Genomic DNA, 20,781 nt, shown 5'->3' on the forward strand with positions numbered 1-20,781 from the left:
TTATCATTATTATGAACACGATATAAAAGACGATTAAAAGCTATTAAACGAAACGATTAGGAAATAATGAGTAAGAGTATCATGATGAAATTAAAATATTATAAGATATTGATTTAAATAAAATTATCGTTCTTATTATTTTTATCGTTACTATTATTATTAAAAGTATCGTTAGTATCAAAACTATCATTTTAACAAAAATTATCATTTTAATAGAAATGTCATTGTTACTATAAAATATTATTATTATTATTATTTTAAATAGAATTATTATTTTAAAGATAATATTAAAAATTATCGTAAATATTAAAGTTATCATAATTAGAATTATCGTTTTATCATAATGTTATCTTAGTAATTATAAATATTGATATTTTTATAATAATAATTATTATTACAAAATAATACAACTTTTACTTACTATCATTATAGATATTATTTTATCAAATAAATATGTGATACAAACATATTTTACTACGTGTAATAACTTACTTTAATAATACCTATCATATTATCTTTATGATATTAAATGAACCTGGCCTATAAATTTTATTACTTAATATATATATAAGTATATTTTATTATATAAATTTAATATAAAATTTTATTTATTAATAAATAAATTATATTATTTACTCTAATAAATCTTTTAAAAATATAAAACGACGATATTTAAACTATATATTAATCATGTATAGATTTTTGGAAATTATTTTGAGTCAAATTTACTTTTGTTGACTTTTGCATATTAGTCTCGAGCATTAGGATTGTGGTACACTATGACTTGACCTAATTTGTTAGACAAATATTGACCAACACATAAATATATATAATTAATTTAGGTTCGTGAATCCGAGGCCAACCTTGCACTTGTTCAATGACGTTATATGTATTTTTACTACGAAATACAGTATGGTGAGTTTCATTGCCCTTTTACTCTTTACATATTTTGGGGCTGAGAATACATGCAAATGCTTTATTAACTGTTTTACAATATTTATATGCGTGAGTTTCATTTGATCCCTTTTACTCTTTACGTTTTTGGGCTGAGAATACATGCAAATGCTTTATTAACTGTTTTACAATATTTATATGCGTGAGTTTTCATTACTCCCTTTTTAAATGCTTTCGCAATATATATTTTTGGGACTGAGAATACATGCGCTTTTATAAATGTTTGACAAAATAGACACAAGTAATTGAAACTACATTCTATGGTTGAATTATCGAAATCGAATATTCCCCTTTTTATTAAAGTCTGGTAATCTAAGAATTAGGGAACAGACACCCTAATTGACGCGAATCCTAAAGATAGATCTATTGGGCCTAATAAACCCCATCCAAAGTACCGGATGCTTTAGTACTTCGAAATTTATATCATGTCCGAAGGAGGATCCCAGAATGATAGGGGATATTCTTATATGTATCTAGTTAATGTCGGTTACCAGGTGTTCACCATATGAATGATTATTTTTGTCTCTATGCATGGGACGTATATTTATGAGAACTGGAAATGAAATTCTTGTGGTCTATTAAAATGATGGAAATAAATGATTATGATAAACTAATAAACTCACCAACCTTTTGGTTGACACTTTAAAGCATGTTTATTCTCAGGTGTTAAAGAAATCTTCCGCTGTACATTTGCTCATTTTAAAGATATTACTTGGAGTCTTTCATAGCATATTTCGAAGAACGTTGCATTCGAGTCATTGAGTTCATCAAAGATTATTATTAAATTAATTTATAGTTCGATAGTGGATATTATGAAATGGTATGCATGCCTGTCAATTTTCGATGTAAAGAAAGTTTGTCTTTTAAAAACGAATGCAATGTTTGTAAAATGTATCATATAGAGGTCAAATACCTCGCAACGTAATCAACTATTGTGAATCGTTTATAATGTATATGAACGGGTCCTTTCAGTTGGTATCAGAGCGGTGGTCTTAGCGAACCAGGTCTGCATTAGTGTGTCTAATTGATAAGTCGATAGGATGCATTAGTGAGTCTGGACTTCGACCATGTCTGCATGTCAAAAGTTTTGCTTATCATTTTGTGTCGAAAATTAACTACTTATCATCCTCAGGAAATTACCTGCTTATCATTTTTAGTCTAAGACACGTCTTGCTGCATTGATTGGATGAATAGTGTATAGACAAAAATTCATATCTTAGCATATCTGCTAAATCATATCTTATCGTATCTGTTACTTTAAACTTTGCCTGACATATCCCGCAAAGTCCTCCGTAATCTACGAAATCTTTTGATCTATATATATATATATATATATATATATATATATATATATATATATATATATATATATATATATATATATATATATATATATTATATATATATATATATATATATATTTTTATATATATATATATATTCTATGTAATTAGAATACCATCCGTTAGCCAAAATCATTTCATATAAAAAAAAATCCTTTATCCAATCGTACGAAATGGAATTCGTCATCAGTTCAAGTCACTTAGATTCCGAAATGGAATCCCATTCAAGCTCCGAAAGCAGTGTGACCGGAATAGATCAACCAATCAGTCATCACCTATTCTGGATGAATTGGGGATGGGTTCGTAGCCTCCTCAATCATTGGAGACAAGAAGAAGGTGATCCTTTCCATCCACCACATTGCCCTCTTGACGAAGAACCTGAAGCACTTACCGGTGAACCTGTTCGAAACACCATTTTCTCGCTCATTTCCAAAGTATCTCGTCACGATTATATATTACATCAAATTTTAGATTTTATTTATGCGCTCGTCCGAACCGACAATCACCCCGGTGTAATAGAAGAAGTCAACGAGCTTCGCGCTAGGGTAGTGGCTTTGGAGAATATGGTGCAGAGATTACAAACACCAGCAACAGCATCAGCAGCATAACTAGTACCACCATCATCAACGCCAACAGTACCATTACCACCTCCAACCACAACCGCGTCGTAAACCTCAACTTCACAATCTGTCCCACGAGCATCTACGTCATACGCACCATAGATACCAAGGAGTACCAACAACAATAACTGACGAAGTATTAATTCATAACTTCATTGGAGAAACATTCCGCGGTGATTATGTAATCTCTAAAGTCTTAGAGATTATCTAATCTAGCCCTAACCATAAATCAGTTAAGCAAACCAAAATGATAGAAGGAAGTGTAGAAACCCTGACAAAAATGGTGTGTGATTAACAAGCTAAACTTTCTTTACCAACAGCATCAACAGTACCGTCAGCGTTACCAGCATCGTCAGTACAGTCAACATCTGAATCAACAACACCGATAACATCACAAACTCCGTCAGTTCAAGAATCACTGTGGACATCATTACGAAACAATAACGTGTATATTGTATCAACGAGTTATGAAGAATTAACTCATTCCCTCTAAAGAAATTATATGTATATTATATTATATATATATATATATATATATATTTTGAAATAAATCTTTCCGTGCTAAGCTATTGTGTGTGAATCTTAACTACTCGGTTAATTCATATTACAAATATGCAATAATGTACGTCCTTCGGCCGCAACTTAACCAGCGTTAACTACAATCTCTGTTGCAATTCAACAAATTCCAATTCATAATAAATCAAGTATATATTTGATTTTACACTTTCATCATCGATGTACCCGAAACTTTTCAGATAACATCATTCGTACTTTGCGAAATTCACAAGAATTCCACGAACCGAACATCATACATCAACAAATAACGAAGTATTGATTCATAATTTCAATGTCATTAAAGAAATACTGCGTAAAAGTTATGTACTTTTTAAAGCCTTTAGGGATTATTCAATTCTAGTTTCAACCGTAAATCAAATGAGTTTAATTTAACATTAACTCATTAAATCTATGTTACATCAGAAGAAAATATACATATATATATTTTTATAAAGACTGTAATAAAATTCTTTTGTACAAAATATTAATTGTGAAATTTTTTTTTTAACGGGTAGGTAATACCCGAGAGATATATAAATTCACAATTAATATGTTACATTCTTCGAATCTGATTCAGCAAATCATCCATTATACTCCCTACTTTCACAACAATATACATTCTTTTATAGAAATCAAAACAACCATACTCATTCAAAATTTAATTACATATTCTGATTTTGAAATCTCAAAATTCAACTTGAGATATGACCAAAATCATCACTCTTAGATCCTTACATCTTTCACAAGCTATATTTTGACTTCAAAACTGTGTTAGAATATCAAATGTATGTTAACGATTACAATCTGTGTTCAAACCCTTCGAAAATTTCTGAAGACACTTCGAATGATGAGCAATCGAGATGATGATCCAACCACATGTTACCCACAGTTATGTACCCGAAAAACTCATGAAACCAAAGTAAAAGTTTAAACAACGTATCCGCGTCAGATTCCTTGGCATTTATTAGCAAAAATAACTTTGAGACTCCTATTCAAAGTAGCCAGTTTTGTCACAGCTCCAGTAAGTCAACTTCGACTTTTCAGTCAGACTAACCTTATTATAACCTTGAGATATACACCATCATTACCAGGGAACCTTTTACATTCCACCACATTATTAGCAGATGTACCAACAACTTCATTACCCTTTGACTTTAGCCTCTCCAAAAAGTCATTATAATTATTCATTGAAACCCCATCATTTACTCATTCGCATCTTGTAATGAGAATTGCCATACGAATCATTGGGAATTAGCAATCAGTATTTTGAAATCTCGCAGCATGTCTACGCCAACAGTTATATGTGTATATATAACGTCTATCTTCTGGACTTAATTTGAATGTGAAGTTTCTGAAAAACACTCCGAACTACGAATTGGTTCTCCGAAAATGGAAAAAAAAATGCTGATGAAGTAGCAAAAACTATAAACGACTTTAAATGGTAAAAGCTGGATGATAATGATGAAGTGTACTGGCAAAGCGCAGAAAAAGAGAAGTTTTGGAACTGGAAAACGGATTGAGCAAAGTAGGAAGGAGGCTGTGGACAAATTATAAAGACTGAACCTGACTTCAAAGGATCCAAATGATTCAGTACCTACTGAAGTCATTAATGAATACCTTGCTCCTGACTCTAAACCCCTGCGGACAATATTCTTCATCATCCTCTGATATTAGAAATTCTAAAATATCATCATATCTTTCATTATAAATATCCTCCATATTTCTGAAGACATTTTCTTAATTTTTCTTATTTGAAATCATTTACCTCTTCGTGCTATCTGTATTACATCATAAAAGAAACTATTTTAGTTTCTAAATTCTGAAACATTCAAGTTTAAAATAGTAATATTTTGAAGTAGTGTTGGGAACTGAAGCATGAATTAGTATAATATAATGACACTTGATCAATGTGATTATATTACAGTAAGTCATGCTGAGTTTCTAAATGGAACGTGATGATTCACAGATCATAACATCATCATGTGCCATGTTATAAGACTCTTGTATTCTATTTAACCTCTAAAATATCAAGAAAATATTTCTTGATGATTCGGCATTTTCCAAGGTATTCTAGTAATTTGACAAGTCAAGATCGTGCCATCACAATTTCCTTCCTAGAACATTAACAATGTTCATTCCGAAATTCATATCTGTGAATTCTGGACCATTACAAGCGGTGCTTAATCGCAAGAAGAAGAAACGAAAGGACAAAACTCCAAAATAGAAATTGGGGTATAAATTGCAGCAAATAAAAGAGAGCATTAACTGTGAATGATAATGATTATAGAAGACAGAAGCAGAGACTTTGAAATATAAGGGAACATATAAAGCCCAACGACAAACCATAAATTATAAACCATATATATCGATGCATATAGCAATATAAAGACACGGGAGAACTAGAAACACTATAAACCCAAGAGTATAGTAGAAGTAAATAGATTCTTCCGGCGGTAGATGAAAAAGAAGAATGACCGATATGAAAGTTAGAAGTATATTGAGAATCAGAACTGGATGGAGCATATTGATGAATACTTTAAAATATGAGTTGAGGGGGAAAGAATAGAAGGTGATGAAACATGACTAGGAACTTAGAAATCAATAGATTTAACTCACACAATGGCGGAGTAAGTGAATCAAACCCTCTAGTGAATAGGTTAAGTTTTTTTTTTTTTTGATTAATTTAGTCAAACCACAACTAAATCAAGTGTGATTAGATCAACACCTAGAGCTATTATTCACCACCTGGGTGATTTGGACTGAGAGAGAGAATCGGAGGAGCTCACTAGATCTGAGTGTGTGTAACAAATGAGAGGCTTAACCTAAAATGAAGAACATAAGACTTTATATACCCCTGCTGTTGACTCACCCATACGATTCATTCATCACACGTACGAGTTGGCTTCATCAGCCGTACGGGTGATCACTCACTCATGTCTTCTCATTTAGGTTGTAATTGTGACTTAGCTCAGCATCAACCGTGCGTATGAGCTTGTCAGCCATACTAGTGAGGCTTCACTCGTACGTCTGACTAAGTCTAACATAGTCAAACATCTAAATCTCGTTCCTGCAGTTCCTGTAACCACATACAAACACGGATAGGATAATAACGAGCAATCATGGTGGCCTGTAAACTGTTGTACCTGCAATGGACGTGGGTAGATGTCTAGGGACTTGCATAAAATGCATCAACAGAAGGTGTGAGTTGTAAGGAAACGAAGGAGGTGAATTTATAAGAAAATCTACGAAAGAACAATTAAAATGGACGATCACATTTAAAGAGGATCCTAATTCCCTTGAGTACCGGAGAGTCAAATCTTATTAAGAAGATTTTCTTCAAATCCCTTAAAATCTAGGAATCAATCATATCTACGTCAAATGATAAGATGAATCTACACTTACTCATTTCACTCTTCTATGTTAGCTTCATTCGTACTCTTCATATAAATGGATTGTTTATCCAAATTATTCGCTGATGATAAAACTCTAATTTTCAGCCCGTATGCATCATGAAAACATACTTATTATCATTCACGACCTTTCCACTCAAATTTCGGGACGAAATTTCTTTAACGGGTAGGTACTGTGACAACCCGGAAATTTCCAACCAAATTTAAACTTTAATCTTTATATGTTTCCGACACGATAAGCAATATTTGTTAAGTTAAATTTCAAGAATTTTAAACTATGTTCATACATTCATTCAACCTCGACCAAGTTCCAACGATTCACGAACCATTAAACGGATATGATTATATATGTATATGTGTATATATATTATAACTTGAAACGTAAACAAAATATTAGATTAAATACTTTATATGATTGTATCTGTTTCAAAATGTTTATCAATGGAATTAGAAGATAAGATCAAATGATTGAATGATCAGATATATTGAATTATGATTACAAGTCTCTGTTGAAAGGCTCACGTTGATTTGAGAAATCTTTCCATTTTAACAATATTCGGAAAATGGTAAAGTGATTTATAAATAAGAACAAATTGTCAATCATTGAGAACTAGACAAAGGATAGTGGAAGATTGAATCTCATAAAGACTCGATTGACCTATTTAGTTTCAAACGTACAAAAACGTTTTCAGTTTAAAAAGAACTTTATTATTAAAACGTATATAACTTTTATAAATATCTAGAACCACTTTTGACAACTCATTACTTAACTAGTATGATAAAGATAACGATATTTATATTTTATTTTATTAAATGATTTAAATTAATATTATATATATTTATACGCGTATTATACGTACATAGTTTTATACTTTTACTATACTTAAACTTTACCTCTACTTTATTTTTACTTTACTTTAACTTTAATAATTCACTTTAATAATTCATACTTTAATAATTCACTTTAATAATTCATACTTTAATAATTCACTTTAATAATTCATACTTTAATAATTCACTTTAATAATTCATACTTTAATAATTCACTTTAATAATTTAAAAATCTATTATAAATAAAATTCATTAGGTTTCATTATTTCATAGAAACTTGAAAATATTTTTCTCTAAACTCTCTCAATCGATTTACATATATATATTTACTCCGTATTATTTCAAGATATTATTAGTATACATAAAATATTATGACGGAGTGCTGTCCGAGTGATTTCGAAATTGTTTTTCGAGTAGGATAGGATTAAGGAAATTATGGGTTATAGCTATGGAGGTGATTGAGTATGGTTCATGGGTATGCTCGTGAGGTCAATATAGTGTTTATCATTTCCGTTGCGTCTACGTACCTTTCCTGCAATATTGAATCTCAATATTGATATGTGAGTACTCATAATTTAACTTTTACATACTAATAGTGTATCCCTGACTAATGCTCGAGTATTTAGGATTATGCATGCTTGTACTTTTGATATTGCCCTTAGACAGGTTAGGTTGAATCTTGAATTAGTTACACTTGCGGTTGAGATAAGGTATAAGATATGCATGTCCTTGGAAAGCTAGCGAAAAATTAAGAACTTTTCCTTTAGATATCGAATGGTTTCGATGAACGGATTAGAAGTTATAATCAATTGAATTTTTGATATTTTTATTAAAAATGATTATTATTATCGTCGTTCTAGTTTTATCTTATTATTATCATTATTATTATCTTTATCAATAAAAGGGATTTATCATTAAAAATTGTTATTTTTTTTATTATTACTATCGTTATTATCGTTAAAGTTATAATTAGTATTATTATTATTATCCAATTATTATTATTATTATTATTATTAGTATTATTATTATTATTATCATTATTAATATATATATCATTATTTAAAAATGGTTATTGTTATTGTTATTATTATTATTACTATATTATCATTAAGATAATTATTAGTATTATCGTTAATAATGTTATAGTAACTATCATTATTAATATTAGTGTAATTAAAACAAATATTTGTAACACCTAATTATTTTGATTACTATTATTATCATTATTATGAACACGATATAAAAGACGATTAAAAGCTATTAAACGAAACGATTAGGAAATAATGAGTAAGAGTATCATGATGAAATTAAAATATTATAAGATATTGATTTAAATAAAATTATCGTTCTTATTATTTTTATCATTACTATTATTATTAAAAGTATCGTTAGTATCAAAACTATCATTTTAACAAAAATTATCATTTTAATAGAAATGTCATTGTTACTATAAAATATTATTATTATTATTATTTTAAATAGAATTATTATTTTATAGATAATATTAAAAATTATCGTAAATATTAAAGTTATCATAATTAGAATTATCGTTTTATCATAATGTTATCTTAGTAATTATAAATATTGATATTTTTATAATAATAATTATTATTACAAAATAATACAACTTTTACTTACTATCATTATAGATATTATTTTATCAAATAAATATGTGATACAAACATATTTTACTACGTGTAATAACTTACTTTAATAATACCTATCATATTATCTTTATGATATTAAATGAACCTGGCCTATAAATTTTATTACTTAATATATATAAAAGTATATTTTATTATATAAATTTAATATAAAATTTTATTTATTAATAAATAAATTATATTATTTACTCTAATAAATCTTTTAAAAATATAAAACGACGATATTTAAACTATATATTAATCATGTATAGATTTTTGGAAATTATTTTGAGTCAAATTTACTTTTGTTGACTTTTGCATATTAGTCTCGAGCATTAGGATTGTGGTACACTATGACTTGACCTAATTTGTTAGACAAATATTGACCAACACATAAATATATATAATTAATTTAGGTTCGTGAATCCGAGGCCAACCTTGCACTTGTTCAATGACGTTATATGTATTTTTACTACGAAATACAGTATGGTGAGTTTCATTGCCCTTTTACTCTTTACATTTTTTGGGGCTGAGAATACATGCAAATGCTTTATTAACTGTTTTACAATATTTATATGCGTGAGTTTCATTTGCTCCCTTTTACTCTTTACATTTTTGGGCTGAGAATACATGCAAATGCTTTATTAACTGTTTTACAATATTTATATGCGTGAGTTTTCATTACTCCCTTTTTAAATGCTTTCGCAATATATATTTTTAGGACTGAGAATACATGCGCTTTTATAAATGTTTGACAAAATAGACACAAGTAATTGAAACTACATTCTATGGTTGAATTATCGAAATCGAATATGCCCCTTTTTATTAAAGTCTGGTAATCTAAGAATTAGGGAACAGACACCCTAATTGACGCGAATCCTAAAGATAGATCTATTGGGCCTAACAAACCCCATCCAAAGTACCAGATGCTTTAGTACTTCGAAATTTATATCATGTCCGAAGGAGGATCCCGGAATGATAGGGGATATTCTTATATGTATCTAGTTAATGTCGGTTACCAGGTGTTCACCATATGAATGATTATTTTTGTCTCTATGCATGGGACGTATATTTATGAGAACTGGAAATGAAATTCTTGTGGTCTATTAAAATGATGGAAATAAATGATTATGATAAACTAATGAACTCACCAACCTTTTGGTTGACACTTTAAAGCATGTTTATTCTCAGGTGTTAAAGAAATCTTCCGCTGTGCATTTGCTCATTTTAAAGATATTACTTGGAGTCTTTCATAGCATATTTCGAAGAACGTTGCATTCGAGTCATTGAGTTCATCAAAGATTATTATTAAATTAATTTATAGTTGGATAGTGGATATTATGAAATGGTATGCATGCCTGTCAATTTTCGATGTAAAGAAAGTTTGTCTTTTAAAAACGAATGCAATGTTTGTAAAATGTATCATATAGAGGTCAAATACCTCGCAATGTAATCAACTATTGTGAATCGTTTATAATGTATATGAACGGGTCCTTTCAGCCAATCCCACACTTAGTGTTAAAAGTGGTATAGTATTTTACGTACATTCTATTGAAAAAGTGGTGAAGACGTAGTACTCCCCTATGGTCTGCAAGGTGTGTAATGGATGGTTCGCCGATTATGGTTTCTTCTATTCTTGTGCTGGCATCATCCTCGTTTAGTGCGTCCTTGCTCCAAGTCGTGTTTCCATTTTGTATGGTCTCGATCATCGTTTGTTTGTGACGTTTTATTCTTGCATTTTATTCTAATACTTAAAAACATAAAAGTAGTTATGCCTAAGATTGGGCATACAGACATAGCATAGTAATGTAATAATGTATCAAAAGATCAAAAGTAATCATAAAAATAGAGCAGAAGGGAAAGTTATGGCTGAGGTGGATGGTAGGGAAGAGAGTAAGATACACTCGTGTGTGGCCTCGTCGGGTTCCTTAAAGCAGACTGCCCCTCATCGGTCATCTCCTCGTAGGTAGTGAATTGTTGTGCCAATTCTGCAGTGTTCATCCCTGAGGATATCCTGAACTGGACCTCATCTGATCGTGCAATCAGCCCCGTGAGTGATGAGGTGCTCGTGTGAATCATAGGCCCTGTACGCCAACCCTGCCCTTCCTGCAGATCTCTACCCCAATTCGGGTCCATACCCATTCCTCCCATACCCTGTGTGACATCCTCAGTCATATTCCGGCTCTCAGCCTGATCCCATGCGGAAGTCTGAGCAGCGATGGATGTATCTCTGTAAGTGCTGACACGAGTTGTTTCAAAAAGGATGGTAATAAAATCCGCGGCCCCTGTGTGTAATACCCCGTCAAAATATGGCATTGACGTCGTGTATTACCAGAGGTCAAAGTCTGATCGATGCAAGCTATATGCAATGTTTTTCAAAGTAATAGTGGCATTTTATTCAAAAACCAAGCGTTTAAAATACTTAAAGAAAACCAACAAAGTACTAATCAAAACCAAATGTATTTAAAATGAAAAGACATAATGTCACTATCAAAGTTTAAACAAATCTTCATTCCAAATGCATGACCTCTACTGCCTTACTAGCTAGAGCGGAAGCATTTCCTAATTACCTGAGAATAAACATGTAAAAACGTCAACACAAAGGTTGAGTGAATCATAGGTTTAAGTAGCACAAAGTGTACATTATAGACCACAAGATTTCGTTTGCATGTTTTCCGGCATCGTAAAAAAAATATAAAAAGTTTCTATAAGTTTGAGCACCCGGTAACTAAGCCTTAACGCATGTTTAAAGTAACCCTGTTTTTAAATACACTTAACCAATGTGTACTACCTCAAATAGTATACACCCATTTTATGCTAGCGCGACTAGCCCGGACGGGGATGTCAAGCCCTATGGATCCATATACACCTATTCGTGCCCACCAGTTCATAAACTGGTAGTTACTAGTTACCAAAGCTAAGGGATTTTCTGTTATAACTCAGCATAGAATGTAATTTTAGCACTTTTGGCTACTTGTAAAACAGAAAAAGACATGTATTCTCACCCCGAAAACAGTTTATAAAACAGTTAAAAAGTTTGGGCTATGACTCACCTTATGAGCGCAGTAAATAGTATGATAGTAAATAGCAGCGATAATCTAAAGTTGTCAACCTATCATCATTAGGTATAAGTTAGTTGGATCATCATGGTCATCATCATCATCATCATCATTATAGTTATGTGTTTGATATATATGTTCATATATATTACCGGTGTCCTTTCTAGAGTTTATAATATTAATCATTCCCACACTTTAGATGTTGCATAACTCAAAAGATCCTCGTTGCTATCAAGTAAGTCAATGGACAACCAGGTCTAACCAGGGGCCAGGACTCTTGATCTGACTTTAAGTCGTGACATTCGAGATCCACAACCATATCCCAAACTGGCAACCTAGATACCATCCATGACTGTAAGTAGCAGTGAGTCTCGTGAAAGTCATACGTTATTTGTTTGTGATTTTTAATTCCACGTATGTTCTAGTGAGTATAGGAATACATCACTTGTTTATTTCCGTTTTGATATAGATCATATATTATATTATTCTTTAATAATATTTAAGTCACATTATAATTTCTTATTTCTTTCCATATATATATATATATATATATATATATATATATATATATATATATATATATATATATATTTACACACATACACGTATACTTCTAATTATGTGGTACGTATATATGTATCTACATTTATACATGCGTGCACTCATGTATACATGTATATCTACATATACGCATCAACATAATCTTCCATATATATATATATATATATATATATATATATATATATATATATATATATATATATATATATATATATGTTTCACATTTACACAATATTATATCCATACTCAATCATATTCGTTATAATGTAAGTATTATCTTCATAATATTATCATATTCATTACTATTAACTTCTCATTCTTATCACGATTCATTATCACTTAATAATTCAATATTGTCTTCTAAATAATCTTCCTATTATTCATGATAATATTCATAGTGATACAATTCTATTAATACTTATAAAAATCTTAAACTTACATCTTAATATACATATACACTTTTGTTTTCCAATTCTTCTAAGTCTTTTTAACCATGCTCATATTCATAATATTCATTAGTTTATCATCTTCAAGTGTTCTTAATCATAAACTTAAAGAATTTAAAAATATAGGAAGTATTATTAGTTCACTGGTTAACAAGGTACGTTAGGAGTGTTTTAAGCAAGAAAAGGGTGATGTTTGAGGGTGGTGATGAAACCGAACAGCAACAGGAAAAAAGTAGCAGCAAAAAGTGTGATGACCCGGAAATTTTCGATCAAATTTAAACTTTAAACTTTATATGGTTCCGACACGATAAGCAAAATCTGTAATGTTGAATCTCGAAAATTTTGAAATGTTATTCATGTAATCAATTACCCTTCGACTATGCTCAACGATTCACGAACAATTATGTATAAACTAATATGTAAAGATATATATAAATATAAATATAAATATAAGTGTATATATAATATTTTAAATTAATAAAGTACACTTTAATCATTTGAATTAAAATGTAAAATAATAAAAAAAATAAGTAAGTTACCATCATATGAATATATATAAATATATATATGATAATATTATAAATCTATATATATGATTTCTATGAATAATTATTATGATATAATAAGGTATAAATATTAAACATTCAAGATATGTATATATATATATATATATATATACATATATAATATGAAATTATTAAATATAACGTGATTAATAAATTGCAACATTTATATATTAAGATATAATGTTATATTGATATTACTAAATTTACTAATATTAATATTAATATCAATATTAATACTAGTATATTATTATTTAATATAATATATAAAAGTGATACATCAAATTTGTTATATCATTATAATTAGTAATAAAATTATAATTTTAAGTTATTATGATTATTTATCTTTATCAATATTATTAATAACATTAGTATTGTTATAGATATATATATATATATAACAAACTATTAGAATTATCATTAATAATATAATTATTATCATCTTTATATGATTATTAGTAATATTATTATTAATATCATTATTATTATTATTATTATGGATGGATATATTTATTTAATTATTAATATTAATATTATAATGTAAAGAGATCAAGAACCTGGTACGTATCTGTTTTCATATATCATCGAAAGTTAATTTTTTTTGTTTCCTTTCTGATTATTGATGTGCATCAACATCTCAATGGCATCAAATCTATTAGACATCACTATCCATATGATTTTTTCCTTTATTTTCTTTTTTGTTTTTTTTATTTGATTCTCCTTGTCTGGATTCAGTTACGAGTCACAATCAAGCGTTTATACAAACAAAATTTATCGAATATTATGTACTAGCTCAATTTCATTTTTATAAAGATCAGTGTTTCAATTCAATTTGGGATGAAAAACAGAAAAATCCATTTATAAAAGAGTCGATGTCCTCTGTTACAAATACTTTATACTCAAAACCCGATTTTGTATCAAATTTCAAAAACTTTAAATGCAGTTATGTTAGAATCCATCCTCTTAAACTTTCTGAAAAGTTTCAAATCACAATTTTTCATATCGAGCTCGAATTTGAGGGTCAAAGTTAAAAAATAAAAAGTCAACTCATCTGTTCATCCAAAAATTAGAAGTCATGTTGATATTTCTGGTTAAATTGATAATTTTTATAGTTTCAGTGAACGATTTGAAATCTTAATCGTGTTGTAACAATTGTCTAAAACTTTCTCTAATTCAAAATCAATTTTTTTTTAAAACCGTCGCGAACAGCAGCATGGTTCTTTTTTCTTTTTTTTTTCTTCTTTTTTTCTTCTTAATCCAGTTAATCAACTAATTGTTTTAGAGTCGGATATTAAATCCTGAAATATATATCGTAAGTGTATTAAGACTAAAATGTTTTGGGCCGTGTGATTCGAGGGAAGAAGAAGAAGGAATAGAAACATTTAAGGGACGAGTTAAATAAAATAGAGTTAGAGAGTAAATCAGAAATGTAAAGCAGAGGGGATGGTTGGGAACTTGGTCGAGGAGCGAGAGGTCGCGGGTTCGAACTCGGCTTGGGGCATTTCATTTTATAAAGGGCTTATGAGGTAGTTTTTGTTTTTTATTTATTATTTTTATTATTATTATTATTGTTATTATTATTATTATTATTATTATTAATATTATTATTATTATTATTATTATTATTATTATTATTATTATTATTATTATTATTATTATTATTATTATTATTATTATCATTATTATTATTATTATTATTATTATTATTATTATTATTATTATTATTATTATTATTATTATTATTATTATTATTATTATTATTAGTACTGTCATTATTATTGTTACTAGTGTTATAGTTATTAGTATTATCATTTTTTTACTAATAAAAGTAATAATTACCATTTATGATTATTATCGTAAATTATAATGATGATATTATTATTGACTAATAATAAAAATTATTATCATTACTAGTAATATTATTAGGTAGTAATATTATTATTAATATGACTAAAATTGATAAAAATATTATTATTATGATTATGATTATTATTATTAGTGTTATTATGAAAATAAAACAAATTATTATTATTTTCATTAACATTAGCATTAGTATCATTTTTAGTATTATTAGTATGATTATTATTAACAAAAATATTATTAATATGAATATCATTAGTAGTAATGTTATTATCAATATAACTAAACATAACTTTTTATATATATCAAACATTATTATCTATGTAAAAATATACTTAAAAGTACATTACCTATATGTGTAAATTAATTAGATTAACAACCTTTATATAAATATCCATATATAATAAATTAAGTATTTTCAATATATATAAATATACATACATATATATAACTAAATAGATAAAAATCATTATCAAATATATATACAAATTAATTACATAAAGTTATAATTATTCAATTACGAGTATATATTTTAATATATATACAAATGATATAGGTTCGTGAATCGATGGCCAACCCTTACTTTTGTTCAAATGTCGTTATATGTATTTTTACTACAAAATACAGTATGGTGAGTTTCATTTACCTTTTTACCCTTTATATTTTTGGGCTGAGAATACATGCGCAATTTTTATAAATGTTTTACGAAATAGACACAAGTAATCAAAACTAAATTATATGGTTGAATTATCGAAATCGAATATTGTGACGACCCGGAAATTTCCGACCAAATTTAAACTTTAATCTTTATATTATTCCGACACGATAAGCAAAGTTTGTTAAGTTAAATCTCAAGAATTTTAAACTGTGTTCATACATTCATTATAACCTCGACCAAATTCTGACGATTCACGAACCGTTATAAATAAATAGATATGTTATGTATATATATATATTATAACTTGAGAATATTAATAAAGTATTAAACGTATAATACTTTACACGAACGTATTTGTTTCAATATGATTTTCCACGAAATAAAAAAAAAATATATTAAATAATTGAATTATCAGAAACATTGAATTATGATTACAAGTCTCTGTTGAGAGGTCCACTATGATTTGAGAAAATCTATTCTTCTTAACGATATTCAGAATAATTTGTAAAGCTATTTATAAATAAAAACAAAAAGTGTCATTTACGAAAGTTAGACAAAAGTTAGTGGAGAATTGGTTTCCATAATATTCTATTAATCTATTTTCAAATGTACAAAGACGTTTTCAGTTTAAAAAGAACTTTATTATTAAAACGTATATAACTTTTATAAATATCTAGAATCACTTTTGACAACTCATTACTTAACCAGTATAATAAATATAATGATATTTATATTTTATTTCATTAAATATATATAACGATTTAAATTAATATTATATATATTTATACGCGTATTATACATACATAGTTTTTATAATTTTACTATACTTTAACTATACCTTTACTTTACTTTTACTTTTACTTTACTTTAACTTTAATAATTCAATTTAATAATTCATACTTTAATAATTCATTTTAATAATTCATACTTTAATAATTCACTTTAATAATTCACTTTAATAATTCATACTTTAATAATTCACTTTAATAATTCATACTTTAATAATTCACTTTAATAATTCACTTTAATAATTCATACTTTAATAATTCACTTTAATAATTCATACTTTAATAATTCACTTTAATAATTCATACTTTAATAATTCACTTTAATAATTCAAAAATCTATTATAAATAGAATTCAATAGGTTTCATTATTTCATAGAAACTTAAAAATATATTTCTCTAAACTCTATCAATCGATTTATGTATATATATATATATATATATATATATATATATATATATATATATATATATATATATATATATATATATATATTTGCTCTGTATTATTTCAAGATATTATTAGTATACATAAAATATTACGACGGAGTGCTGTCCGAGTGATTTCAAAATAGTTTTTTTAAATAAGTCGAAGCTAAGGAAATTATGGGTTATAGCTATGGAGGTGATGGGTATGGTTCATGGGTATGCTCGTGAGGTCAATCTAGTGTTTATCATCTCCGTTGCATCTACGTACTTTCCTGCAATATTGAATCTCAATATTGATACGTTCGTGAATCCGAGGCCAACCTTGCACTTGTTAAATGACGTTATATGTATTTTTACTACGAAATACAGTATTGTGAGTTTCATTTGCTCCCTTTTATATATATTTTTGGGACTGAGAATACATGCGCTGTTTTTATAAATGTTTTACGAAATAGGCACAAGTACTAAAACTAATTCTACGTGGGTTTAAACCAGAAATATACCCTTAGCTTGGTAACATTAAACTACTTGTCTATGTACGGTAGGCGCGAATCCTAAAGATAGATCTATTGGGCCTGACAAACCCCATCCTGACTATGGGATGCTTTAGTACTTCGAGGTTATTTTAAACACACCTGATCTGGTGTACTTCAGAGGGTAAAACATGAACGTTAAGGCTTGTTACCGGGTGCCTACAACTTATAGAATACTTTTATACACTTACGAGTGTACATATATTTATAAACGGAAATCTTGTGGTCTATTAATATATTGAATTGATTGTTATGATAAACCTATGAACTCACCAACCTTTTGGTTGACACTTTAAAGCATGTTTATTCTCAGGTATTAAAGAAATCTTCCGCTGTGCATTAGCTCATTTTAAGGATATTACTTGGAGTCATTCATGACATATTTTGAAAGACGTTGCATTCGAGTTATTGAGTTCATCAAGATTATTATTAAGCCAATTATAGTTGGATGTATTATGAAATGGTGTGCATGCCGTCAACTTTCGTTGTAAAGAAAGTTTTTTTTTTAAAAACGAATGCAATGTTTTTAAAATGTATCATATAGAGGTCAAATACCTCGCGATGTAATCAACTATTGTGAATCGTTTATAATGTATATGAACGGGTCCTTTCAGTTGGTATCAGAGCGGTGGTCTTAGCGAACCAGGTCTGCATTAGTGTGTCTAACTGATAATCGTTAGGATGCATTAGTGAGTCTGGACTTCGACCGTGTCTGCATTTCAAAAGTTTTGCTCATCATTCTTGTCGAAAATTACCTGCTTATCATTCTTAGTCTAGACACATCTTATTGCATTGATTGCATGAATAGTGTATAGACAAAATTCATATCTTAGCGTATCTGCTAATTCATATCTTAGTGTATCTGTTACTGTAAACTTTGCCAGACATATTCCGTAAATTCCTCCGTAATCTACGAAACCTTTTGCTCTATATAATTAGAATACCACCCGATAGCCGGAAAATCATTTCATATCGAAAAATTCTTTATTCAATCGTACGAAATGGAATTCGTCATTAGTTCAAGTCCCTGGATTCCGAAATGGAATCCCACTCTAGTTCCGAAAGCAGTGTGATCGGAATGGATCAACCAATTAGTCATCATCTATTCTGGATGAATTGAGGATGGGTTCGTAGCCTCCTTAATCATTGGAGACAAGAAGAAGGTGATCCCTTCCATCCACCACATTGCCCTCTTGGCGAAGAACCTGAAGCACTTACCGGCGAACCTATCCGAAACACCATTTTCTCTCTTATTTCTAGAGTATCTCGTCACGATTACATACTACACCAAATTCTAGATTTTATTTATCCGCTCGTCCGAACCGACAATCACCCCGGTGTAATAGAAGAAGTGAACGAGCTTCGCGCTCGGGTAGTGGCTTTGGAGAATATGGTGCAAAGGTTACAAACACCAGCATCAGCACCAGCAGCATAAACAGTACCACCATCAGCAACACCAACAGTACCATCACCACCACCAATAACAACATCCACATCCCACACCGCAACATCAAAATCTGTATCTCAAACATCAACGTCATACCCCCTGTAAATATCCAGGAATATCAACAACAACAAACGATGAAGTATTAATTCATAAACTTCATTGAAGAGATATCTCTGCGGCAGTTATGTAATCTCCAAAATCTTACAGATTATTTAATTCTGACCGTAAATCGGATGAGTGAACGGAGATGGTAGAGAAGAAACTTTGATCGAAAATGGTGTACGATTTACAAGCTAGATTTGTTTTACCAATGGCATCAACAAGACCGTAGCATCATCAACACAGTCAGTGCCGTCAGTATCGTCAGAATCAACAGCACCTGTAACATCACAAACTCTGTCAGTTCAAGAATCATTGTGGACATCATTACGAATCAACAACAAATATATTGTATCAACGAGTTATGGAGTATTAACTCATTTCCAATCGAAAGATTTATATGTATATTTTATATGTATAAATTTTTAAACCATAATAAATCTTCTCGTACTAAGCTATTATGTGTGAATCTTAACTACTCAGTTAATTCATATTACAAATATGCAATGATGTACGTCCTTCGTCCGCAACTTAACCATCATTAATTACAATCTCTGTCTCAATTCAATAAAAAATCCAATTCATAATAAATCAAGTGTATTATTCGAATATATGTTTGATTTTACACTTTCATCATCGATGTACTCGAAAATTTTCAAATAACATCATTCGTACCTTGCGAAGTTCACAAGAATTTCACGAAAACCAACAAATAACAAAGTAATGATTCATAATTTCAATATTATTGAAGAAATACTTATGCAATTTATAAAGTTTTGGGGATTACTCAATTCTAGTTCCAACCATAGAACAAATGAGTTTAATTTAATATTAACTCATTAAATCTATATTACATCTAAAGAAAATATACACGTATATTTTCATAAAGACTGTAATAAACTTCTTTTGTACAAAATATTAATTGTGAAATTTTTTTTATCTGGTAGGTATTACCCGAGAGATATATAAATTCACAATTAATATA

Source organism: Rutidosis leptorrhynchoides, chromosome 2, assembly GCF_046630445.1.
Source record: "Rutidosis leptorrhynchoides isolate AG116_Rl617_1_P2 chromosome 2, CSIRO_AGI_Rlap_v1, whole genome shotgun sequence".
NCBI lineage: Eukaryota > Viridiplantae > Streptophyta > Magnoliopsida > Asterales > Asteraceae > Rutidosis > Rutidosis leptorrhynchoides.